Source organism: Haemorhous mexicanus, chromosome 4 (genome assembly GCF_027477595.1).
Source record: "Haemorhous mexicanus isolate bHaeMex1 chromosome 4, bHaeMex1.pri, whole genome shotgun sequence".
Lineage (NCBI taxonomy): Eukaryota > Metazoa > Chordata > Aves > Passeriformes > Fringillidae > Haemorhous > Haemorhous mexicanus.
In genome coordinates, this window is record NC_082344.1 from 21,569,031 (window position 1) to 21,596,226 (window position 27,196).

Here is a 27,196-nt window from a genome sequence, read left to right on the forward strand (position 1 = left end):
AGTCTTGGCAGGGAGGCCAAGCTTGGACTCGGTGACGATTTCCAGGCGCTCAAAGGCATTGCCCAGTAGAGGGAGCAAAGGGAGCACTGTGGACACCACACTTGCAGAGGCTTCCCCAGCACAGGCAGTCCTGAAGTGCTTCTCCCAGTCCCCCTCAGTGAGACACGGAGCCACGCACAAGAGATCCCCAGGAAGAAAAAGGCCTTTGGATAGCCAGGTCCTGCCAATGAAGCCGGACAGAGCACCAGCTGCTGGTCTCCAGGCTTTTAAAATATGTACTCGACACTTGCTGCTTTAAATTCTATATAATAATTTATTTAAATAATATAGAACAATTCATATCTATTATTTCGATTAATTATCAGGCAATTAGTGTGCAGCAATTAATAATATGTAATTATTAATATAATCATTAATATAAATAGGATTTCGTAATAATTACCCTTTGACAAATTTGGGGGTGATTTCCATGGATGGCATCCAATTTTCCTTCAATAGCAAGCACTGTGCAAGGCTTCTTGAGCAGCTAGAACATGCTTAATTCTGCTGCTAAGGACCATTTCCACTCTCTTGTACTCAGTCCTGTGAATTGGCCCAGGGATGTGCTGTACCAAGGCCCCGGTGTGGCTTGGAACTGGGAGCTTTTCTTCTTGGAGGTTGGGTTTCCTCACTCGAGGTGGGGTTGGTGCTGATACCTGGCTGCTTAGACTAAAACAGGCAAGCCCAAAGTGCAACAGAAGGAAAATTCTCAGTGTTGGAAGACAGCACATCAATTTTCTGGTTAGAGCTAATGCATACCTGCATTTCCCCAGCTTAGTTATGACTGCCTAATTCCAGGTAGTGCTTATTTTCTAATTAGTTTGTAAAAGGTTATAAAAGCCATTAGATGCATATTCAGAATATTACTTGATGTGTTTGCTAAATAGGAACATTAAAGATAGGATCACATTTTCCTGTAGAGCATTCTGGCTACATCAACACAAATCCCCTCCTGTTACAGTAATACCAAAAACATTAGTGGTCTTGTATTTAGGTAAATGTCTGACTTCAACATGACTTTTTTTGCCTTTTTTTTTTTTTTTTTTGAGACTTTTGGCGTAATAAAGACCATACTTCTCCATAAAGTTTGCATGTCACAGAGAACTGAAAAACTATACCACATCTTATATAAAGACATTGAATGAGCCAAATATTTTTTGTCTCTGCATTATTTTCACAGCTTTATTTTTTTTTCTAATTACCATAAAGAACATTCATGCCAAAAGTTTAGACTTTCATTTATTTGAAGCAAAAAGGAAGGAATATTTTTTTAAAGTTTTTCAAATAGCCCCTTTTTATCGGATTGACAGGAAAAGAGAAAAAGTGCCATTAATAATCACACCCATAACAAATAAAGAACAAAAGTTAAAAACTTACTATTAGGTTAAGGTATTTTTGGATCAGTTTCCAGGAACCAGGCTCTGATTTGCTCCTCTGTAATTTCAGAGTGATCTGTTTGTTACTAATTTGTTTTATTTCAGCCTAAATACGTATAAAAGGTGCAAAGCAGTGGATGAGAATAATTAATGGAAGAGCATATAGGGAAGCTAGGCTATGTTTGTATTTGTGTCCAGTAGCTGTAATCCAGGAGCATTTCATATGAGAGGCATGCTTATAAAACAAGTTAAACAGGCTGAATCAACTTTCAAAATCAATAGGAACAGAGCATAGAAAAAATCCATGCTATTTCAATTCCAACAATTACTGGAGAGTTAACTGGCCTCTGAGAAAAATGTTATCAGGATTGACACATTTCCAAAGTGTATTCTGATTTTTAGCTAAGCCTTATCTTCTGACAGAGAAATGTTCTGTTGGATATGTTCCAGCTTGTTCTTCACCTTATTAGGTTTTAATTCTTGCTTTTCCTAATACAATGTTATTTTTTTTGTGTGCGCTGTGGTAATTGGAATAGAAGCAAGAGCGTGCTATTCTTCTGGCAGTCATATTCCCTTCAGTGGCTTCCTTTTAAGTAACAAGACATCACAGCAGTGAGAACTGGAAGGCTCCACACCGGCACCTCAGGTGGCTCTGATGATTGAGTGCAGGCTCACAATGGGCAGGGCAGCTCATTGGGATGGCTCGGCCGCCCCCGCCGTGCCGGGGCTGAGAGGGAATGCACGAGTGCATTCAGCATTCCCTAGAGACGTGCTCCGTTTGATCCGCAAGGGATCGCTTCGGCTCTCACAAAGTACCTGGCAGAAATACCTTTGTTCCCATGAATGGCAGAGGGTCTGCTTTTCCGCTTTCCTTCTCTCCCGGCGCTTTTATCTGCAGCCATTTCAAGCCTGAGCTGCCATAAGTGGGATATTGGGTGAGACACTCGTGTGAGCACCCTTGACTCCTAAAGCTATGGTGCTTTGCATGTTTGAAACCTCCACCTAGAAAACAAACTGTTATGAATAACTCTCTGAGATGTAAGAAAACCCAAATTACATGACAGTAATCAGAGCAGCAGCCACTAGCTCAACCCAGGGTCTGAAGATGGGTGATGTTCCTTCAGAAACCTCTCTTCATCCATGGCATATGCACAAGGTATTATTCAGGGCACACCACATTACATGCACAGTGGAGCCCTATCCTTAAAATTCACAGGAGCTGGCCATTTCTCCTGTGCTGCACGTGTTTTGCTGCCGTGGGGTTCCAGGTGTGTCTGGTACCAGAGATGCAGCAGAGGAAAGCCAGTTTTGCTACAGGGAGTGCAAAACTGGCACACAAAACACAAGCTGGAGGCCTAATTAAGCACCATCAGGCTCCACACTTCCTTCAGGAGATGTCGGGCCTTTAGCAGAAATAAGCACTGTTGCATGGAGAGTAATGGCAGATATTTGCTACCTGCACAATTAGAAAACCCTGGGGATCCTGAAAAGAGCTTTGTGAAAATGCATTTTCAAGCCTTGGGGGTTTTTTTGCCATTTGACTGCTGGGTCCTTCCTACCATACTAACACACAGTACAAATATGTGTGGTGTGCTGAAATGAACTGGAGGCCACAATTGAAAATAAAAGATGTGGAGTTACCAAGTGCTGAAAACTGGCTCTTGGAGCCTACATACTAAGCACTGAAAACAGCTTGAAATCCTAAAAAAAAAGAAAACTTAAACCAAAAAACAACATCCAAAAAAACACCACCCACACACACAGAGAACAAACCAAAAAACAAACAAGCAAACAAAAACCCTAAAAATGTAAAAGAAGCCACTGGGGTAGGAAAAAAGCAAATCATGTCGTTTAGGTTTTGGCTGATTCTGAGGTGTTTGCACACAAATTCTTTGCACAAGGCCAGGAAAAAATAAGAAAATTACAGGCAGCAGGGGGGAAAGCAATGTAGTCAAGGGGAAAAGATGCAAAATCTCAGTTTCCTTATGGATTCCTTCTGGAATCATGGAAGCAGGCTGTCTTAGTGTGTGTCCTTTGTAGTGGCAGAGGTAGAGGAGAGCCTGGCAAGCGAGCACTGCCATGGCTCCTCTGTGTGCTCATCTCTCCCAGGGAAAACCTCTCAGTCCTGGTGCCCCCCGAGGCAAACAGCCCCTGTGGCACTGCTGGGACTAAAGCTCACAGCTCCTCTCTCTGTGAGCTGATACAATTCTTCCTTGTTAAGCACAAAAACGTTCAAAGCCATGATTTCAAGCTTGACCGTGACCCCCTATGAAAACAGGTCAGGCAATTAACTCATCATGAAAAACATTCCTTTTTTTTCCCTCCCTCCCTTATCTCTTCTAAATCTATTTTAACTTTATGGTGGGATTAGACACCAACACGCCTTGTGTTGATTCCTTGTGTCATGGACTCAGTGAATCCTTCATTTTCCCCTTTTCCACTTCATCCAAGCTCCATAAAATGCCCAGGAAGCATTACTTTAACAGTGTGATGACAGTTTAATTAGATCAAGACTGCAGCAGAAGGGGGAGTATCAGGATTGAAGGCAGCTGTGGGTAAGAGTCAGGATGTTTGCAGCTCAGCCTTCTTCCAGCCCACCTAAGTAAGGGCAGCTCAGGGGCAGCTGCTGATACTTGCATCTGGTTTTCCCCTCAGGTACTGTGTCCCATCTGAGGGCCCGTGGCTGATCTGTATGACTGAGTTACAGTATCTGATGGGTTTTTTTAATTTGATTTCCATTTCTGAAGCTTATGATACCAAGTTTTGTGCTTGGTGGTATCTGAAAGAGCAGCGAAGAATAATAGTGCAGCTACATGGAAAGCACAATCCTGGTGTTGCTAAAATTCATGGCAAAACTCACATTGACTCAAAAAAGCTTTCACCTTCAGGAGAAAAAAGTAGGAAGCCTTTAATTTGGAGGGCTCTAGAAGAAAATGTATTCTGGTATGAACAAAGTGCCTTTCCCCAAAAGTCCATGGCTATTTGACTTGGAGTCTCAACCTTTCTTGTGAGAGACATGCACTGCAGCTCTTTTACAGCTCTATAGAGTATGATGGAGAGAAATGGATGTAGGTGCTCTAAGGAATATCAAGGAGTAAAGTTTAGGCACTTTGATTCCCACTTTTCCACACGTCTCAGATTTTAATGTGTTTTTCAGCACTGATTTTTGTACAAAGGTACACTGGTTTCAATGTGCACACTCAGGATTCTCAGGTGGGAGCTATTTTATTGACCTTTTGGCAATATCTGATTAACAAAGGCCACTTTTCAGCAGGCAACCTACTTTAATAAAACACACATATGGTTATCCTATGTTCTATTAACAATTTGGTAACATTTGGTTAAACGCATTTGTTTTGCAGTATTCTCCATTCTTTTGTATTTCTTTTCTAGCACTCTGATATATGCACAGATAAAGCTTTCTTTAAAGAGTATGAATCTGAAGAAAAATCACTGAGATAATAATACCTTTTTGTCTCTTGCCACCATCTGCTGCGTCACCTCTGCAATGCAAATCCTCGTCATTGCTATGTACTACCTTCTAGAATAGATCTTTGATCAAATCTTGCTCTAACTCTTGCATTAGTGGGCAAATATAGTACAGGCAAACTCTTTCTTACCTTTAGTATTTTCAGCCTTCTATAATTAGGTTTCCTTTTACCTTAGTGTCACGTGCCTGACCTTTAATGCAACAATTCCCAGTGCACCATCATCAAGCGGAGAAGTGTTATGCACCCTGTATTCCAGATGGGCAGCTAAGGCCTGCTAAGGTCACACTGGACTGCTTGTAGAAGATTAAGGACTTAACTCCAAGTCCTTCACACACCAGAGAACTACCTTCAGCACCATACCCATCTGACAGTTCAATTTGCTGCTGTCCAGGCCCTGCCTGACACTTAAACAGCCTGTGTCCAGGACATCTTCTGGAAAAAGCACAACTCAATGCCTGGGGTCCCCCTACTCTCTCCACTAAACATACTAGCCTTTTATCCAGGTAGCATAAGAAATCAGATTATTATTTCTAATGCAAGATTGGAGATTTTTTTTTCAACTACGACCTGCCAGATTTTCATGCATTTATTAGGTTTACATGGCAAGATTTTGGTAGCAGGGGAGCTGCAGAAGTGGTTTCTGTGAGAAGATATTAGGAACTGTCCCCACGTTAGAAAATTCCAGATACCTCCAAGAAGGACCCAAAGCTGGCCAAAGCAGACCCCATCAGTGAGCTTGGAGAAATTAATTTTGCCAGAATCTGTTGTTCCCATGACAGTGATTGCCAAGTGCTCTCCCCATCCCTAACTCAACCCACAAGATTTTTGTTGCACTTTGTCCCCTCTGTCTCACTGAGGAATCTGAGTGATAGAGCAGCTTGGTGGACACCTGGCAGCCACCCAAGGTCAACCCACCACAATATAATTATCATTGCAACCTGCCTTGATGAGAGCACTGACATTACTCCACAGAGGTTCTGTGGGTATCTGGGCCAACACATGTTCTTTTCTTTGCAAAGATGAAGTTAATTGAATTAACTCTTGTATGCTGCATTAATGCTGCTAGAACTGAAGGGAGGATGTGCCCTGTTGAGCTTGTGTGATTTGTGGGGCTGGTTTGTGAATTAATGCAGGGCACTTGTTTTTATGGTATTTCCTAGCAAAAGAAGCAGTTTTATCTTTAACAGCATCTAGTTTTAAAAGAATCCAATAAACAAGGCAGAAAGTAGAGAATTAAAGTGTGTTGCCTATATGAGTGCTCTGAAGACACTGAGCATCAAGGAGTTTGCCTTTGTCACCTCTCTGCCACTGCAAGTCACCCAAATAAGGTTTACTGTAACTGAGCTAATGATAAAAAATCTGCAACTCTGAAAGAGCAGCTTTCTATCTTTAGGCTTCAGGTCTGCTTTTCTTTTGTCTGTATAGCCTATTTATGGAATGCTGCTGTTGAACTTGAATGCAAACCAGAAGAGCGTTCCTGCCTAAATTGTCTATAAATACCTATAAATACCTCCTGGAGGGGCTTAGGGGCTTTCACTGTCCATACTTTTGTGAAGTCCTCAGTGTGCTTCTTTGGTCAAGTACTTGTTTATTCCTCACTCAACATTCATTGTCTGCCTTCAAAAAGTGACCTCCTGAAAGGTATACCCCACGTCTGTACGAGGCTGCTATTTTTATATAACCCTGAGAACACTGAGGTTGTATGGGCCTCCATGAGACGGGAATACACAGAAACCTGTGCATGAAAATTGCCATTTTGGATGCACCAAGATGCAGATAAATACACAGATTATTTAGGAAACTAACAGAGGAAAGGATTTTAGCAGAAACAATGCTGTAATCTACCATTTTAGATTAGACTGTCTGCTGGTCCCGTATGCCCATGGGGCATCCAGAATAGGATGCAAATGATGACAATAGAAGAAAATGAAGAGCAAAAGTGTTAGAGGATAATTTGTACCTAGGAAAATTTTCCTCATTAATTAGGCACAGATTCATGCCCTCAGGCAGAAAGCTTTCAAGTATTTTTCAAATTCTGAGCTCTGGGTTTGTCTTGGTGGGTTTTTTTTTTGTTTAGTTGGTTGGGCTTTTTTGTTTTTATTTTTTTGTTTGCTATCCTCTGTAACAATCTCAGCCTCTTCTTGCTGGGGGATCACTTATAAACAGATTGTACAGGATAGCCCCTCAACAAACGTGATTTCTTTTAAGAGGATTGATTTACCTGTTTTTCTAACTCTTTGAAACTCTTTGGAGCTTGAACTGAAGGTAGGAAGGAGTGCACTCCTCTTTAAAATTAAGCACTTTGACTTCTCGTTGTATCCTTCCCTATGGCTTGAAGAAGAAAGGGGCAAGGATAGAGTAACAAGACATCCTGCACAGTCAATCCGAGCTTCACAGTGCATTATAACTGCTTTATAATTTTTCTCCTATTTGTGATTATGGTTTTATGACATTAGTGAACACTCCTGTATCTTGTGATGGGATTGTGGCCATTTTTCACGTCACTGCCCTCACCAGCCTCCATCAGCTCTGAGGGTGTCACACGTCTTGCAGCTCCCCCTAGACACCCAGGACTGGAAGGGCTGTCCTCATCATAGCTTAGCAGCCAAATTACAGAGAGTATTATCCCAGTCCTGGGGCAAATACCCAGATATTTGCTTTGGAAAATGCACGTGAAAGTGCAAAATTATATTTACACCCATGCAAATGTATGTGCTTTTCCAACGGGCTTTGAAATAGTGAAAAACAAACTCTAAATAGGCCAAAAGCAAAACAGATCTGCTTTTAAGTTAAAAAAAAAAAAAAAAAAGCCAAAACATTCAAGAGAAGAAAACTGCAGCCTCATTTGACACTGGAAATATGAACACTGGCCACAATTTTGATAGCAGTAGCATAGCATACTTAAATTTGCTTGGGTAACCAAACATAAAATTCCGAAACTTCAGTAGAAAATTGCAAGTATATTACATTTAAATTTAAGTTGCCAACTAGCAGCCTTATTCACACAATTCACTGTTTGGCAAGTATTTTAAGCCAGTCAGTCGAAAAACATAAGAGTTTCCACATGTCTTTTCTGCAGGAATTTATAGCATTTTGGGGGGAGGGATTTCACCTAAAAATAAGAAATACTTTGCAAACCAAAACTTAGAGCTGCTTTGGTGTATAAAAAAATTGATACTTTGTTTTGGTGAATCAATTATCACTTTTACGTTTGTTTAATGTTCCATAATGTAAAATACTTTTGCAGAAAGGCTCCATTCCAGTGAAGGTGAAGCAAAATAGGAATTTGTCAAACCAGAATGGTACTTGGATTTATGCAGCTTAAAGCAAAGCCTGAATAATCAGAAATCAGAAGCAAAAAATGAAACGCTGGCTTCATAAAAAATGAATGGGCCATACGCAATCCAGAAAACAATTCACTCATTTTTACAAGAACAAAAATGTTCACTTATAAAATTGTGCAAGAAGCTTAACAGGCTGACATCATCATCTCTTGGGTAATATTACAGTACAGGTTTGTCTGGTTTGGGTTTTTGTTGGTTTTGGTTGGGTTGTTGTTTTTTTCCCCTCCTTATCCTACATAGCTCAAGTCCTGCAAGTACTAAATGCTTTGTGAATACCCTTGTTGATGTGGCACTCAATTCTTTGAAGCTGTAAGTGGGTGGGGAAGGGTGAGTATGAGTGGTGTGTAATACACCCACTAATAAATCCTTGGTGCAAATCAAAAGCCTACAAGACTATTGCACAGTATTTAAGCAATAGACTGAGTATAGACTGAGTCTTCTGGTTGACAGTCGACTGAAGCTTTATTAGTCTTCCCACCACAAGTGCCAATTTCTGGTAAGGAAATAAGCTACTGTTTATATCTAGAACTCATTATATGTGATTTTTGGAGTAGGCTGCAGGACTGGGGGACAAAGAAAGCGGCAATAATAAATAGACTTGAAAGGGTGGGATAAAATTGGGGTAATCTAAATAGCATGACTCCCTATGATGACAGGACCCTCCCTAACTCTTTAGCTGCTTTCTGTTGTGATTTAAATTAGCAGCAGAAGTCAGTTTGTCCTTTAGATTCAAGGAGCATGGCCAGTGCCCTCAGGCCCTAGTACAGGTCATGTATTGAAATGCTTAGACAGGCTCAGGTGCCAGCTCAAGACCAAAGAAATAAAATTCCTGTCTCAAAACACGTCTCTCAGGCATTTTGTTGCTACAAACTTGTTTGTTTGTTTGTCTGAACTGCTTTGTGTCTAGGCAGAAGGGAGGACAAAACCTTTCGGCAAAGACGTGGAGCAATGTATTAGCAACATTTCTTTGAGTTTTCAGAGCAGGTAGAACCCCAAAGTCAGATGTGAACTGTAGTCTCACACATCTGTGCATTCTTAGTCCCACAAATTCACCCAAGCAGGATTTTAGTTTCCCAGAATTATCTTCATGTGTGCATGTGTCTCTTCCCCTTGGTCCAGGCTCACTTTTGAAAGAGTTAGGGCTGGTCAATTCAGCTGCTAGGGCTCTGTGCTGAAGTTGGCCAGAGTGCAGATATTAATTCAACTGCCTGGTTTCTGCAATTCAATGTACAATTGAATGTGCATAATCTGAGCAGTACGATTGATTTAACATCAGTGTGGGAACTTTAGCTTTCAGTTTTCATGAATTATGTGTTTGAATTTTGAACTTGAAAGCTGTACTAATGTAGACATTTGCATTTAATGACATATCAGTGAGGCTGAATAGGCCTGCCACCTCCTAAACTCTTAAAAGTTTCAGCTCTGTGGAAACCTCTCGCTGAAAATATGAACAACAGCTGGTAGATTGCCTGACTGAAATGCTCTAGTCTTGATCATGAAAAGAGAAGAAACACAGCATCAATAAGATCTCATGAATCTTTTGACACAGCTTTATGACCATTTTCTTAATATATCATGCCACTTGTATCTAGAGGCTAATAAAACTTAAATAAAGCTAAATTATTTAATATTCATATTGAAACATAACTATAGAAAGATGTATGACAGAATCCCCAAAGAGATGAGATGAACATAATTTTTATCCCAGCTGCTTTAAGTGTTTGTGTTTTTTTTTTATGCATCAACCAAATTATGTAGACAAATCTGAAGGAAGATGTCAGAAATACCCAAAGTAGTCTTGCAGTAACAGGAACACCAAGAAGCACATTTGCCAAGGTACTTTGGTAACCAGCTCCCAATGGAGCAGCAACAACAAAGTTGGTTGAGGATGTGGGAATAAGTTCCTGGAAGTGTCAGTATAGACATATATTCTGACCTCTGTGGAGGCATTGAAACAATGGAATAATTTATCGTTCCATTCAGTGTGTTTTAAATCTAGCAATTCTAAATTTCAAGTAATTTAAAAATATTTAGCTGAAAGAAAAAATAGTCATTTTAATAATATATAATCATGATTTGATATCAGATTGTAATTGTTTTTGAAAAAAATTACTTCAGTACATTGTTAGGAATTCTGCTTCCCCTCCATTTTTTGGTCTAAACATTTCTGGCTTTATCTCAAACTGCTGTTGTCTTGTCTTTAGAAAGTAGAAAATAGAAAAAAGAATTAGTAGAATGTCCCATCTTTAAAACTGACTTTTTCAGAAAATTACTTTGTATTCAGCTAAAATTTAAAAACTCTTTTCCACATGAAAGTAGCTTTCAAAGTTCAAAAATACATTGACTCGAATTCTATGTTTTTGACAAGCTTTTATAATAAGCTGTTTTATTGCATGCATAAATTAGTTGTTTTTTTAGCCTCATAACCACCTGGAACATACAAAACTTTCACAACAGAGACAGAGATATAAATGTGGAATATGGTAAAAGGAAAATACAACTCTCAAAGGAATATCAAACCTTTCAGCTTGAAGGTTAAATATGGGCATTAAAAGGAATCCAATTAAATTTAAAACAAGGGTGTACTAAATTGCCCAACTGTAATAAATTCATTATGTATGGAAAAAGGAAAACATAACAATTCATAATAAGCACAATTCATGTGCTTCTTAAGTACAATTGCTTCTAAAAGTAATTAGAGTAGTTCATTCTTTGTTCCAAACCCATGTTCTCAGTAGTCTGATGGGTTTAGCAGTGCAGAGGCACCAGGACTGCTTGGGGAGATGGGAAATGTGCAGGAGCAGTAATGTGCAATGGGAAAACAATCTCATATAAAATTTAAGTCTTCTGTATAAAACCAGGAAATAAAAGTAGGAATCGGATGTTTTTCATTGTTAAACTTCAAAGACTATACCTTGCATTTCTGTGATTTTATAGCTGGTTTAAATGCTAGCTTGTTGCTAGCTTTTAGCAACAGCTTAGCTTAGCTTTTAGCTCCCCTCTTGTACCAGCATGATGTAATAACTGGAGTTAGATTATCCAAAAAATGCTATCTCTCTGGTTCAGCCTCTAGACAACCACATTTTCAAAGCAGCTTAATCCTGGCAGTTTCTCCCAAAAGGAAGGAAAGGAAAGGAAGAAGGAATCCTTTTGTTACAGGTATCCTAAAAAAGTCAGCCTCTCCTTTGTGTTTCAGCTGCATAGCCCAAACTCTAGTAGGAGCCATGGTCAATCATAAGATTCATGAGGCTGATAAGGCTCAGAGCTGCCTGTGGAATTGCATATGTTAATGTACATTAATGTTTTTAAGGTACAAGACAAAAGACTGATTGAATGACCAGTGCCATGTTTCCTCTCCTTGCTCCAGTTTCAAGAGCTGTTTTTCTCAATGTTGGGAGGAATATAGTTGCTGTTGGTTACAAATGAAATAGTATCAGAAAGCCAAAAACCCAGGATCAACAGGACAAATAAACCAAATAAAAAGCCCAGCCAGAATGGCAGTGAAGTTGCAGACCAGGAGAGCTAGTGACAATGACAGCAACCTGCAGACTTTTCACCAAAAGAGTTCAGTGTGCTGAGAATTATGCATGAAGGATTTGCATGCAGGCAGTGTCAGAGGCCAGACTTACAGAGTGATTGGGATTGCATGAAAAAGCTGATTCATTAAGGTCCGGTGCATTCTTAAGGAGAAAATCTAGAACGAGTGCCATTATTTAAGAGTACATTTCTCACTCACTGAGTCAAGATTCCCAGGAGCTATGAAAGGCAATCATGCGGTTCTCAAGTGATTGGAAATGTCATTATAATGTAAAATGCAGAAAACTTAATCCCCGTAACTTTTTCCACAGCTTTTTTCCTGCCTGGACAGATGTTCCTTGTCAGCCTCTCAAAAAATACATGGACCATAATACAGGCTCACCATGGTCACTGTGAAGTGGTGTTAGTCTAAGTATTAGTTGAAGGCAAGAACAGGAACAGGAAAACTTTCACTCTAAAGAAAATATGTGTCTTTTGGCCAGTTGAGCAGAGGTATTATAAAACGCAGGAAATTAGGCAAACCCCCCTATTCTTGTGTAGTAGATGGTGTAGATGTTAAAAAGCCATGTTATGGTAGAATTTGAAAGAAGGGCTAAGACAGGCTGTGGGACACATGGGGCTCCAAATCCAAGAGGCAAGACCTCAGAAATCCTTTGATGTTCATTTCAAGGAACAGCATGATGAGCAAGGAAGATCACAGGCTTCAGATAGGTTGTAGAACATGTGGAATCATAGAATGATTTGGGTTGGAAGGGACCATTAAGAACATCTAGCTCCAATCTAGTTCCCTTATATCCTTGTGATTTTAATCTGCTGGTTGTAATCACTTTCCAAAGGTTGCCTCAAGAGGGGAGCTTGGCATGATGAAATGCATTGTTTTAGCTGTAGAGCTGATACCATGAAATTGTGCTTATGTGTATTGCTCTTCAGATTTTTGAAAAATACTCAGAGTTGGATTTTCTCAATTCCCACTTATGCCAGTTCAGCCTGCCTTCAGGAAGGGAAACAGGCCAAAAGTTGGTGTCACACAGGTGCCCTCTTATAATTCTTACAAATCCGAGGTCATAGTGATAATCTCTCATTAATTTTTCTATTTGGCATTCTTATAGTCTACTACATGTCAGCCTGATCACTCCTACCAGGTAAATGCTTGCTTCAGTTGAAGAGAACAAACTAAATAGGACTTGACCCCAACTTGGCCACATTTTTTTTTTTCATGCCAGGCCCATTTTATGATTCCCATGTCTGGTTTCCCAGGCTAGTTCATCACAACACAAAGGAACAGGTTTTTACAATCAGGACTATGAATTACTAAATGCAGCATGAATTTTTTCTGTGGTAACCAAATGTCATTATCATTGCTGGGCTAAGTCAAATAGCTTGCAATCCCTCTAATTCTTAGAGTGCAGGTATTGACATGGCAGAAAACAACTGCCCTTTAATCTCTTCCTTTTTGGAAAGCTCAGGAATGGGTGGCATGGATAATTAATTTCCCTTACTGAGAAATTGTGGCTCCTTCTAAATGCTGTGCTACTTTTGGGCAAGTTCAGAGGAGTGGGAAAATTTACAGGATTACCTGAGGATAAGAATTTATTTGCACCAAGGAAAAATGTTGTAAAGCAGAAGTTGTACTGCAGAAAACAAGCCAGAGTGTCTTCAAATCTTTGAGGCTGAACCAGAACTTGTCAAAGTCTCTGCTACCACCTATGCAATGGCTTCCTACACCAGGTGAAGTTCTGCTCTGTAATAGCTGGGGACATCCAGAAAACCATTCAGTAACCATCAGCAAAATTAGACTCATCTAAATCCTGCTGGATTACTTAAGTACGTAATACATTTACATAGGGTAGAATAAAAGTAAATACAAATATAATAATAAATATATAATAAAAATATAAATCCTGCAAGATATAATTCCTATACTAACCTAAGCTCTTCCTCTTGCCATCATGACAAAGCTGATTTCTCCCATCCAGAATGAATCATCTCTTGTTGCATGGCTGTGGCAACAAGAAGATCTCTTCACAGAGAAAAAAAAAGAAGAAAAACAAAAGGAATCCCTCGAACAACAAAGCAAGTTGAAACCTGAATTCCCAACTTAGTGCATAATCAGATAATGATTTTTTGACTGCCATGGGAATGGAGCAAGAATTAGGACTACATATACACTTCAGCCTGAATAAACCATATAGATAGGGAATGACACATTTTAAAAAGTGATTGATTGAAAATGGTAAAACAAGCAGATATTACCACAGATTTTTTCACAAGGGAAACATACTTCTTTACATTAGTCTCCCACAGAAATGTATTGTCTCAAGTTTGCTAATATAGGTGTACTTATGGATGCTTCTACAATCTTTTGTTCCTTTAGGTGTTTTTATTTTGATGAAGTAATCTTTTGTTGCCAGGCTAACTCTTGACTTATTTTTCTTTTTATTTATTTTTAAAAGTCCTAATCCTCAATATAGAACAGTCTTCCATTCCTCCTCCCCCTAAATAATTTATCCACAGAAAACTGAAGCTTCCATTAACACAAGGCTACTCATGAGTCTGGGTAAATTCCATGAACAGAGACAACTGAATGCAGAGGCAAAACTCAAGCGCAAGCTAAAGAACAAGCAGAAGATGGTTAATTAGTAGTTCAGTTCTCCAGAGAATCCAGTGGTTTTGTCCATCCATACAAACAATTTGCTAACAGGCAACAGTGTAAGAGTCATATTGCAGAATTACAGCATAGAACAACCAGAATATAAGAAAATGGGTAGTGGATCAGCTGATCACTCCAGCATCCTCTTCAGTGAAATATGGGTAGGGCAAGCACAGAATGGTGCTTCACCAGAGGGCTCTCACAGGTGCTGCAGGATGCATTGCTACACCTGGTGTGGGAGGCTTGGCATTTAACAACTCTCAAAGCAGTTCTTGTCTTTGAATGTGCCCCACTGCTTTTTCACATGTGCATGAGCCACCAGCAGCTCCGCTGTTCCGTGGCCTTGAGTCCCCATTCTAATGCCAAGTGCTGTGAAAAAGGATTTCCTTTCTCTGCTTCAAAACTCTGCTTCATTTGATGCCTTCTAGTTCTCAGATTGGAGGAGACAGGGAACATCAATCCCTCTTCCTGCTGTCCATGCCTTTTGGTGACTTTATGGTCCAAAAGCAAACCAGAAAAATAAAAATGTGACCCTTTCTAGGATGTTTTTTGTTACTTGCACCTACACTATAAGGTCTGCACATACAGAGCAGTTTATGGCAGCTGGGAGGATTTTCATGGCTAAGGATGATATATGGTGATCCCAGCTGAACTGAAAGGCAATGGGTCTTGCACACAAATCACTTATATGCCCTCTTTTCCTCCCAGAATCAAAATGCATAAGTTCACTCAAGCAGGATTTTAATTTCCCAGAATTATCTTCATGTGTGCATCTAGTATAGCTAAGTCCTTAGACTTTGCTGCTTTTCTAGCTGAGCAGGTGGTTCAAGGGTTTTGACACAGCCATTCTCAGTTTGGGATTTAATGACTTACAGCATGGAGCTGAAGCAAAATGCCACACTGCATAACTGATTTCAACTCAGCTCTGGCAGTTTGCACAAGCCAAGGATCCATCCCCAAAGAAGGTGGTTGCTAAATTCATATTTTTCTAAGAGCAGTCACAAAGTATTTATAAGTTCTCCAAGAGGCTGAAAGCAAATGTGAGGGAGCCTCTCTTTTCCTGGACCTCCACCCCATGCCAGGAAAAGCAGCTTTGCCTTAGCTTGCAAAAAGATCAAAGGAAAAAAAAAACCATTGCTTTCCGTAAGTGGGAAGGTTGACTCTCCCATGCTGTGGTGGGGTGGAAGGGAGGAGTTTGGCAGTTAAAAGGCTATCAAAGAAACAAAATCACACAACTTTTTAAAAATGTTTTAACTTCATTATAGTATAAATATATGGATAGCTCATAATACATGTATTTTAAACCCAGTTTAAATTTTAATAAATATTTTAACACATTGGAGCAATAGCAAGATTAGTGCTCTGACAAGTTGTTACCAGTTGGGTATGGCAGTGAGGTTAGAAACATGTTTGTGTACATTAGCACATGCCCCTTTCCACTAGCCTTTCCCAAGGCTCCTGTGTGGATGACTGGTGACTGGAGTAGGAACCCCTATGGAGGTAGGTGGGGGTTTTTTGTCTTTTTTCCACCACTACAGCTGCTTTAGCTGGTTTTTCTAAGTGTCAGGTTTGAACTCCATGTTTAAGCTAGTAAGTTATGGAAAATAGGATTGTCTTGGGAATTTTTTCCCTAGTCATGAAAAAGTGGGTTCTCCTGGATTTTCTGTTCCTACATCCCATGTTTCTCAAAGCACAGCTGCCTCCCAGTTTCTTCAAGAGCCTAATCAAATACCAAGAATTTGGCATTCACCAACCAAAATTAGAAGAGTATAGTGAGAAACAAAACAAATTCCTCACAGGGGAAATGGAGGGGCAGGCACTGATTTATTCTCTATTGACAAGACCCAAGGGAATGACATGTCAGGGGAGGTTTAGGTTTGATATTAGGAAAAGGTTCTTCAGCCAGTTCAGTTGGACACTGGAACAGGCACCCCAGGGAACTGGTCACAGCACCAAGCCTGACAGAGTTCAAGAAATATCTAGACAACATTCTCAGGCACATGGTGTGATCCTTGGGGTGTGCTTTGCAGGGCCAGGAGCTGGACTTTGGTGACCCTCATAGGTCCTTTCCAACTTAGGTTGTTCTATTATTCTATGATTCTGTGAAATTTTAAAAACACCTTCCCCCCCCACTCCCTCCTGCAAGACAAAGAGGAGGTTTCTGGCAGCTTCTCAGAGAAGCCACCCCTGTGCCCCCTCTGCTATGGGAACTGGGCCATGCAAACCCAATGCAGCCTCACATCCAGCATTCCTGTAAACATTTACCCTTCAGCAACAGCCTGCAGGCTGCCACTGTGTATTTGCATTATTCTACAAATGGTTTTTGTTGCGAATAATGTAAAAATCATTGCCTATTGTGCTTCAGCTTCTTTAGCGCCTCCTGAAAATAGAACATACACTGAAGTAGTGCAACATTGTACTTCAAATCTGGGTTTTGTTTGGATTTTAGGTTTGCTGTTGTTGGGTTTTTTTGGTTTTTTTTTTTTTTTTTTTTGTGTGTGTGTGTTTTGTTGGGGTTTTCCTCTCCATGGTATTTTTCATCCTGTTTGAACGATCTGGTGGTGAAGCATCTGTCACTTTATAGCAACCTTTTTCACTGACATTGCTGCTCTTAGGCACTCGAAATAAAATGTCCTTTTCTCAACAGAAGGCTGGGCTGTGGTTACTGGCTGATGTACAGGAATTGTTCCACCTGCCTGTGAAAGGCAGCTCTTTCTGTGCCATGACAGACCCACTTCCTAGGAGCTTGTGACTCTAAGGTGATAAAATAAAAATATTGCATCAACCTGAAAGTGCAGGGCAAGTCCAAATGGGCTGAGTGCAATAGAGTTCAAACTGAGATGTATTTTTCCCTGTGTGCATTGTATCAGTTTATATTAGAGAGGCTTCAGCAAATTTTTGTTTTTTATGGTAGGGCATGAATTTACTGAAAGGAACACAAAGGAGAAAAAACATTTTAAGGAAGAATCCTGGGAACTAAGAAATGCATGTATTAATATTAGAGTAATACACATCCATATGCAAATCACTGGCTCTGGATATCTCAAGGTATTATGATGATTTGCTTCCCACCTTCCCACCCAAGTAATGCAAGAGAGGAAAAACCAGCTAATGTTGTAATTTTTTTCTGAAGAATCCTCGGAAAATACATTTTGTTTAAAAAACTAAAATCAGCTTTCTAACAAGGACAAAACAGTTAATGACTATATAGATAGTTTCTTTAAAAAAACATAATAAAAAAATCAATTTCCCAATGAGAGGTGTTTAAAGAAAAAATTCAGTCTAATTTTCTACTATAGCAATTGCTACTGAAAACTGAAAACCATCCAGGCACTGATCAATATATTAGTGAAAGGTGAATTTGGGATTCAATTTCAGAAGGAAAACCAAAGTAAGAGATAGGACTGCTTCACACAGTAATAAATCCTTAAAAAAAAATTGAAGAGCCAGTACCAACAGAGTTATCTCTGAACACATAAAGGTAAAAGTAATGTGGCACCTCTGGCACATCTCATAAAGAATAAATCTCCGTGGACATTTTATATATCTATTTATAAACAGAATCACATCAGAGAAAGTATTAGTCTTGATTGTATTAATGAACTTTGCCAACAACCCACACACTAAAACATCTTTGCATTAAGTGTTTCTTGAATTTTTTCAAGTAAGAAATGAATCAGTAACAATCAGCCTGTTGATACGTATTTCATGCAGGAACATAAGACACAAATTAGTTAATAAATTATTCACCAGCTTTGCTCTCAAGTGTATTGAGAGCTGGCAAGATGTCCATGGCTCAGGGTAGTGCTAAATAACTGCACATAAAACAGAGAGGCACTGTCAGGTAGCATAACACAGAGATTACTGGCAGGTCTTGACTTAGCCAACACCCTCATTAATGATACTAAAGCATAAGTAAACAGAAACATAATGAAATCTGTTGGTAGCTGAAAGGAACTGCATGCCAGTGTCAAAGAAAGTGGAATACTACAGAAAAAGTGAAATGCCTGGGTGTCAAATAAAAGCCCACTACATCAAATGAATAAAAATATTCCATTCATACTTGAGAAGAACCACAGGTATGTCTCAGATTAGTTTTCCATCCATCACCAGGCACTGGTAGCCAGACAATCAGAGTAGTTCCACAAAAGTCAGTGGAAACAGCAGTGAAGACTGAAGGAAGCATGAACCTGTTTTCCCCAGCTACTGAGCCGCTTCTTAGGGAGGGTGACAGAGAGAGCAAAAGGTGATTTTTGGTGCTGCATGGTGAGGTGCACTGCTTGTGTTACAGAGAGACAGCAGCTCTTCTGACATAACAAACAGCATCCCATCGATTATACGATCAGTATTATTTTTTTTAATCTGTAAAATTGTTACTCTCAATATTTAGGGGTGAGGGGGCTGAATAATACTAAAGGCAATTTCATAAATCCATAAACTGGAAAATATGTGTCTTAAGGTGATAAATTAGTAAATGATTCAAGGAACCTTTTGCTCTGGATACCTCACAACCCGTACTGAGAAAAATGTTGTTACTGAGGCCTCAAAGTGCTATTTTGCCTGCTGTTTTCATTAGAAGCCATTCATGTTTTATTTAGATAGCTTCAATCAATGTGTATCTCTGTTTTATTTTTCAGTTAAACCCTGCCAGTGCAATCAACCCTGTCTGCAAATTATTCTACATTGTCTGTGAGTAAATGCCTTCCAGTACTGTAAACCTTGTGTAGTTAATTGTTCTTAGAGAATAGGGGAATATTTCTTGATAGCAGGGCAATCATTTATGTGACAAAGTGTTGTGTTTATTTTGAATACAAAATTCATATTACACTCTTGGTTTGGTATTATTTTGGCGCCTTACATGTCCTATTAGGGCTAGCATAGAGAGAAAAACACCTGCTCTGATTCTTTAAAAGTAGATTGGGGACAAATTGGAATGATGGATCAAATTAGCTGGAAAAACTTGCTCCAGTAAGGGGAGGTGCCTGGATATGTTAGTAGTTGAAGACAGAATGCAAGTTGTAGGAGTTAATGGCTGTTCCTGATGTGGATGGAGCTCACTGATGGAGTCCCTAAAAACTGTGTGTTAGGAGCTGTGCTGTTCCCCATGTTTATAAACAGTCTAAAGAAGGACCAATTGTTAAAATGAAAAGATCCCAATAAAACAAAAGAGTTGGTCAAGCTAGTGAAAACAAGGGCTGACTGAAGATTTACCAAGATATTTTTGAAGGTGGAGATGCTAGGTAATAAAATGACAGGTGATACCCATTGGAAACAGATTTAAGGTGATGCACCTTGGAAAAAGCAATCAAAGACTCGAGTGAACAACATGAGCTGTAATCTGGCTGTAACTTCCAGGAGCAAGACCATGAAACACCAGCTTAATCCTGGAAAATGCTGAGTAAAATCATAGGAGGTTTTACAGAGCAGATGGAGAACAGAAAATACTGTTAAACCCCAGTACAACCACAAAGTTCATCCCCATTTTGAACACTCTGGCTCCTTCAACTGCACACAAAATATGATGAAAATTCAGAGGAGAATGACAAAGGTGATGAAAGCTATGGGACAGCTTGCCCTTGATAAATGAACAAGTGGTTTAGGACTCTTGTTATGGACAGATTTGACTTGAGAGTAGATGGTAGCTTTTGGGAGTCAGAGGCACAGTGCTAGATGGAGCCAGACACAGAAGAAGCCAGACCACCATGGGGTGGTGGGCTACAGCCTCACCTGGCTTTACTAGGGCTGTTTATATGGGTGTTCAACATCTAAACAGCCTAAAGGGAGAAACAGCATCACACTGTGCAGCAGAAATCCAGAAAGCATTACTAACTGTGAAAAAAAACCCCAAACCCTCCACATGTCGAGAAAGTTGTTGAAATTGAAATGGGTGGAAGAGTACTTGGGGAAAAATACCACAAGTGTTTGTGCTGTTGTTGCAATGTGTGCTATGGGGGACAGCTGGAGCACGTGTGTGGTGGCAGGGTGTGTGTGTAAGCTGTTTATATCCTGAACATGAACCATATGCTGCTTTTAAATCTTCCCCAACTAAGCAGCCATGTCTCCCTGATCAGACCTTATCTTTAAAATGACCAGACCGACTTCTGGGACTTTCTTCCGTGCTTGCTTCCCGCTTCTGTGAACCTGAACATGGCTCTTGGGAAGCATGGTGGATTGACAGCTTCAGCAACTACAAAAAATAAGACATGATAATCACTGTCAGAGAAGGACTGGAAAGAGGAACTGAGAGCTTAATTACGGCTGCAAAGGAATGGGCTCTTTGTACGGGTGATGATAAAATGAAGATAGAGGGAAGGAAGTACAGAGCATAAGAACTGCAGTCAGATTTTGGAGACTATTAGCAGTTCAGTTTATGATCATAAAAATACAGCTGGAGATTTTTAAAAGGTGTAAGCTAAAAGGCTGTCAAATTGTGCAGCAGGCATTCTGCAAGAGCTACAAAATACAAGTGGCTCCATCACAATAGGAGAGTAAGGGGATTTGTTGCAATCTTAGTCCAAGAAAGAAATACTGATGCATAAAAATCTCTTTGTGGCTTTTCTTTTTTGGCTGCTAATGGCCATAAGGCATATGCAAGGAGATCCAGCACGGTGGGCTTAGAAAGGAAGGAAGGAGACTGCATCATTATGGACACTGCTTGTCCACTTCTTGAAAATACCTGACTGAGAATGCAGCATAATACAAACACACATGACTAGCAATGACACAGAAAGCATAATTACAATGACTTTAAAAATTATTGGGAAAACCATTATAAATATAATAGAAATAAATAAATAAAAATAAATATAAGCCAAATATAAACCAATACTGTGCACATCACAAACATAAACAATGCACCTTCCCAAAACCATTTGGTTTTATGAAACACAGTAATAGCATCCAAAACTCACTGATAGCTGGATTTGAATTGGATCCCCAGAAAATCTGGATGGTATAACAGAAAAACAGAGACAACAGCAGCACTTACAGTGCCCTCTAGTTATTGCTAACACATCTATAGAAATATATACTCCGACTAGCATTTACATACTACAGATAAAAACCTGGCTGCTTTTGATGAACATTGAGGTGTTGGTGTCTGCCGCACAATGAGATCCAGCTGGATGAAGTGGATGGTCTCTCCTTACCCAATATTCTTTGTACAGGAAAACTATGCATCAAGGTCAACTAGGTACAGACATGGCCTGAAGAGGTGAAACACAGGTTTCTGCCTTGGCCATTCCATTCCCTTCAGCTTTTATGTGCAGGATCAGAATTGCAGCCTGAATGGACTATTCTGTGTATCCCAGGGGCTGGGATACACAGCCAAAGAGGAAAATGTGGATCCCCACTGGAAGGGCTGTATCTCACTGCCCTTCCTGAATAAAACAACAGCTTATTTGTTTAGAAATGACACTTTCCTTTCAACACACGTGTTAAAGTAAATATGCTTGTCTTCAAAGGTGTAAAAGACAGCCAGGAATTTGTAAGAGGGGGATGCTCAAGGTCAGCAAAAGAAAAGCCATCAGTCTGCAGGTGTTTGGTCACAGAGCCAAGCAACAGAATCTCCACCTGTGTGTCAGTCCTCGGAGGGACACCAAGGAGCGTGCAACCCCACTGTCTTGAACCCTCTAAGCTAGAGGACAGCCACATTAAAGAAAAAAAAAATAACCCCTCAACTAGATGATTGATAAGGTCAACAGTCCTATCAGGAATCCTTAGTCAAAGACCTGAAATACAGAAAAACATGAGTGTGGGCAGCTAGTATTTAACAAAGCCAACAAGGCAATGAGTAGAACTAACTAAAAGTAAATAAAACTATATCAATAAAAGAAAAAAAAAACAGGGAGAACCCAAACAAAACCAAACAATACCCTACAAAATAAGATAATGAAAAGTCCAACCAAAAAATCCACCATCAATAAAAGCAAAACAACAAAAAATGGATACATCACAGTGCTGTTGTATTTTGACTTGAAAGAGAGCAATGCGGGGCCAGTGATGTTACACTGCCCTTAGACTGACCACGAATTTCACAGGGAGAGATCACTCCTCCCTTCTTTGCACACAAAAGCTTGCAATCTTCAACATGTAAGTACATGTAAACTACAAGGAGTTTTATGGGCCCTGTTAAAAAAGGCTATTCTATGTCAGTGCTCCAAAAAGCAGAAGGCAGGTAACTTATAACCTGGATTTAAATTTATGATAGGCATCCTGGATTGACCACCACGAAGCAGGAATTTTGCTGTTTGCATTATATTTGATGATGTTCTCCACTGCCACATCCAGGCCATCTAGTGCCCAGAAAATGTCACAGACAAACATGTGGCACCACGTAAGCAACACTGCAAAAAACAATGTACTGCACTTCCCTGCTTGCACAGATCATTTGAACAAGCTAAAACTGAGTAAGATGCACCTGAGGAAAAGGGTGTACTGGGCAACAAAGGTAACTGGGAGCTCTAATATTTTAATAATGTTAATGATATTTAGGTGTTTAGCTGTGTTCCGTGAAAGAGCCCGGTGATCCAGGACACATCAATTTGCCAGTCAATTTACAGGGGCCTGGCACTAGATACAAATCTCCAAAATATATTGAGGGTCACATTTCAAAAGCAATTCCAATGTTTGAACCTTATTCCCTACCTACTGCTCTAAGAGTCTCTTCAGCATAATGATATTCATATTTTCCAAATCACTATGCTGCTCTCATCTTGGCTCACTGAGAAGCTGTTGTGTATACTAATTGGTGTAGTATGTCCTATACATTAGGGTGCCTGGCTTAATTTGGAAATCTTCTTAAAATTCAAACTTGAATTATTGATTGTACGGCTTGGACGATGAAATGAGATGGGGTGGATTTTAGAGTTATGAATAATAAACTCCTGCTCAGCCAAAGCTACCAAGTGATGAGTTCAAGCTTTAAGAGATGCCACCACTACACATTTTACACATGCTAGTGCCAGGCTACCAATAGTCCTCACCATATGTTTGTTATTTTTCTTTGTAGCCATGCAAAAGTAGGGATTATTGTGTAAGGGAATTGTGAGACACAATTCCCGCTGGTCTCTGCTGAGATTATTCACCTGAAAACCTCTTTTGAAATCTGCTCCAGATATTGATTGCTGTCTGATTTCCATTTGGCTGAATAGGTGAGGTCCCTGACCCCCTTTTCTTGTGTGCTGGTTGATAACATTTGATAGTCCATCCTGTTATCCTTTATGAAAGACATTAGGTACATCTTGCTTGCTCCTCTTTCCCTTTCAGCATTTGTCTCAGCAAGACCTTTCTTCTACAGCCTTAATGAGCACAAAACTGTCTGGGTACATCTGTAGCCATGCTTAGGAACATTCAAGACTACCTGGCACTGTCACCCTTTTTGCACTGTTATGGTATCAGTACCTTGGTAAAGGACTACTCAGCATTTCACACAGCCCTCAGGTGGGAGTCCACTGGCCCTGTCTGCATTTCAGTCATGTCTTCCTGTTGGGTGCCTCTGCTGGTACATTTCAGTGTTTTCCTTGCTTTATCTTCAGCTGCCACGCACTGTGCTAACTATCTGAGGATCAGATTGCCCATTTGTCTTGGATCATTTTCCTGTGACTCAATCAGAGGAAGCATTAAAAGATTTATAAAATGAATGTGTGAAACAAGGACATGTCAATCAACTGTACAGTAGGGGGTAAAAAAAGCCATTATTTCAGTGACTGCTGCTATGCGTTAAAAGAAAACTGAACTTAATAAAAAATCATTCTACTGATTTCTGAAACACAGTCCAGGAGGCAAAAAGGTCATGTAGAAGACCAAAAAGATCAATTGCATGTGTCTGCACAACCACCCATTCCTTAAAGCTCTGATTTTCGGTATAATCCCTTGGTCTATGTTTTGACCCAATCTTATTTAATTTATGTTTTTTATTCATTAAATTGTATGCATGAGGTATCCACTCAAGACTTAGACTTATGCATGCTTCACCAAAGGGATTTTCGTTTGTATTTGATACAAACCACTCTACCTAGTTTTATTATTTGAAATCTTCAAAATCTGTCTTTGCATTATTGATTTCTTTCTTTTTGAAACCTGGTTTACCCTTAGCAATAGCATTTAGTCTTAAAAATAATTAGAATCACTTTACCACTGCAGCATAACCTCAAGTAAGAAAGTTAATTTCCTGTTCAGTTTAGAATTTTTCCATTAATACCATGAATACTAAATTTATACTATGGCAGTCAAAGTCCTCTGAGAGTACCTTTAAAACACCAATTTCTCAGCTGTGATAATTTCCTACTTTTGGTTCCCAAATGGCTTTAAATCCTCCCACAGTGTTGCAACAGGAGTGGTATTTTCCCTTGGTTTTTTTTCTCTTATCCTGCTTGCCAGGAGATAGGTATGATAAGTGTTTACAGATGATATCAGCATTACAGAATGGATAGTTAATAGTATCTGCAAAATAGATAACAGTAACTGCAAAAGCACCGTGCCCAGCAGCCCCCAGGGCTAGCACAACATTTCTCCCTGTAGCTCAAATTTCTCCCCAGCCCAGAAAGCAATGTGAACTGGCACCTTACCTTCTGGACATCAGTATAATTCATCCTTCATGGGAACACTGTGAGGGGTGCTAGTGGTGGATTTGCCGCTCTTTCTCATGGCTGGGACATGCTGGTTTCTTGCAGTGCCTCAAGGCTCCATGACCCTGCCTGATGGAGTTATGCTAAGTTGCAGCATGCAATGAATGTTTTCAAGAGCCCTATATATAGATTAAGGTCAGTCCGTTGGTTTCCTAAGGAATATGGGCACCGATATCTGTGTGTTGTTAGGTTGTTTCAAAGAACATCTGATTTTCCTCAATACTGCAAGAGTAAATAAACAAGCAGCCCAGAAATTATTGTCCACCTTTTTGGTCCTAAAAATCATTCTGCTTCTTGTCCTTCTCAATCAAGCCATTGCTTTTGCTATTTATTGGGGTTTTTCCTGGTTTCTCTGAATTTTCTGACTTTCACCAGCTGCTGAAAGCAACAAACCCCTTTGCTTCCAAATTTGTTGTCAGTTCCAGGGAAACCTCTCTGATGGCACAGCTTATTTACTCTGCTATTTCTGCTTCCTGTTGTTTCAGCAATAACTGTATGGAAGAGCATTTAATTGCTCTTCCCATTTAGCCTGGCTGAAGCATGCTCAGCACACCCATCTGCTTTAACATGACTTCTGCATCAAAGTCCCACCCCCGCTCTACAACAGCCAGTTACATCTTACAGCCTAATTTATCCACATACAAAAAGAGCCTTTATTTGAAAATAGAATCAGAGCTAGCTCTGAGAATTCATGGGTTCAAGTTAAAAAAAAAAAAAAAAAGGCAACACAAGTTCTTTAAAGTGAAATTCTAGTGACAATTTTTATTTTCTCCCACATTACTTATGTACTAGAACAACAGAGACAGGTGATGCTTTCCAAACAATTGAAATAACTTGGAATTGCAGAGGAAGTCTATATTGTTAGGTTTCAATTAAGCTAAATTATTAATGATTTTTGTGCCTAATTGCCTTATTACCTTGACTACAGACAGATTCAAGTCAACAGCTCAGACAGCTTTTACGCATGGCCATCTTGCAATCCACGTCTAAGCCACCAGTCAACAAGTAACCACCAGTGTTCCACAGTGGGTTTGCACAGCCTTCCCAGTTGGACCAAATACTACACTTTTCAGGGCAACACCCTATCTATGTATGCCAGGAAGTCTTTCCATGTCCCTACTGCCTCTGCTTCAGGAAACACTGAAACAGTACTGACACCCACCAAAGGAGTAGGAATACCAAAAGAAAATCAGGCATATTTCTGTTTGTCATCGTTTACCTCAGCCATCAACAAAGCCCCATGCAAAAGCTCACTCACTCCCCCACCAGTAAGACTGGTGAGAGAATTGGAACAGCAAAAGCTAGAAAACCCGTGGGTTGAGATAAAGACAGTTTAATAGGAAAAGCAAAAGCAGCACACTCAGTCAAAGCAAAACAAGGAATTAATTCAGTGCTTCCCATGGGCAAGAATGTGTTCAGCCATCTCCAAATGAGCAGGGCCCCCAAACACACCTAACATGGGAAGAAAAGCACTATCACTCCAAATGTCCCCCCTTCCCCCCTTCCTCCTTCTTCTCCCCACTTTATAGACTGAGCATGATGCCACATGGTCTGGAATATCACTTTGGTCAGGTTGGGTCACCTGGCCTGGCTGTGTCTCCTCCCAGACTCCTGTGTATCCCCAGCCTCCCTGCCAGTGTGGCAGCACAAACAATAGTAGAGGCCTTGGCTCTGTGCAAGCCCTGCTCAGCAATAACAAAAACATCTTTAGATTATCATCGCTGTGTTCAGCACAAATCCAAAACAGCCCAATAATAGCCTCTGTGCACAAAATTAACTCTACCCCAGCTGAAACCAGCACACTGTTATTGAGAGACTGAGAACCCATCTTCTGCTGCACAAGGAATTGGACATGAACAGGCTGCAAGGAAATATGTTAGCTAAAAGTTAGGGACCAGATATCCCAAGGCACCTTCTCTCCTTTAGGCTTTTCTGTTGGTGCCATGGTAGTGCAAATCTACTATGGCTGGCCAGTGTGCCATAGCTTAAATTATCCCTTAAGTGGAAAGCATTTTTTTAACAGCCCATGTTTTCAAAACTAAATCATTATTAGTTGCATTTTCTATGTAATATAGGAGGAGGGGGTCTTCTTTCTTTTCTGATGTTATTCTCGCACCTAGAAAAATGGTAT

The 27,196-nt window shown here is 40.0% G+C and overlaps 1 protein-coding gene across 8 annotated transcripts in view; it reads left to right on the plus strand.

Moving 5' to 3' along the window:
* The first annotated feature begins 8,637 nt into the window (after nt 1-8,637).
* The window catches only part of ADGRL3 (adhesion G protein-coupled receptor L3), a 515,246-nt gene continuing 496,687 nt past the window's right edge, over nt 8,638-27,196 (plus strand). For 4 of the 8 annotated variants that reach the window (XM_059844074.1, XM_059844068.1, XM_059844072.1 and 1 more), the window contains exons 1-3: nt 8,639-8,746; nt 19,075-19,126; nt 22,647-22,772. The gene's annotated coding sequence lies outside the window, so the exon portion shown is untranslated. Of the gene's footprint in view, nt 8,747-19,074; nt 19,127-22,646; nt 22,773-27,196 lie in introns of all 8 variants that reach the window. The other 4 variants (XM_059844069.1, XM_059844070.1, XM_059844075.1 and 1 more) reach the window with 3 other exon arrangements.